Source organism: Corapipo altera, unplaced genomic scaffold (assembly GCF_003945725.1).
Source record: "Corapipo altera isolate COAL_440 unplaced genomic scaffold, ASM394572v1 169, whole genome shotgun sequence".
In the NCBI taxonomy this organism is placed as follows: Eukaryota; Metazoa; Chordata; class Aves; order Passeriformes; family Pipridae; genus Corapipo; species Corapipo altera.
The window spans coordinates 1,804,534-1,804,817 of record NW_020884946.1 but is presented as its reverse complement, the minus strand read 5'-3'; the positions used below and the strand labels follow the sequence as shown (position 1 = coordinate 1,804,817).

The 284-nt window shown below is 21.5% G+C and overlaps 1 protein-coding gene across 1 annotated transcript in view; it reads left to right on the top strand.

Annotated features, from left to right (window-relative positions):
* Positions 1-284, top strand: part of CGRRF1 (cell growth regulator with ring finger domain 1) — a 16,437-nt gene that overhangs the window by 4,107 nt on the left and 12,046 nt on the right. The window lies entirely within an intron of this gene.

Sequence of the window (284 nt, the reverse complement as noted above, 5' to 3'; positions counted from 1 at the left end):
ATTATATATTACAATATAAAATAAATATTAAGATATAATAAATTTTAAGATGCAATAAATTTTAATATATAAGAAATTTTACTACATAATAAATATTAGTATTTAAAAATATATAAAAATACCAAAATACATAAAATATATATATTATATATATATATAAATATATAAAAATATCGAAATACAATGTTATTCTATTCTCCATTATTTTATGCGACTGTTTCAATGCTATTGAAATATTTAAACTCCCCGTGCCAACCCAGGCCCGGGGGAACCCTCGGGCCGTT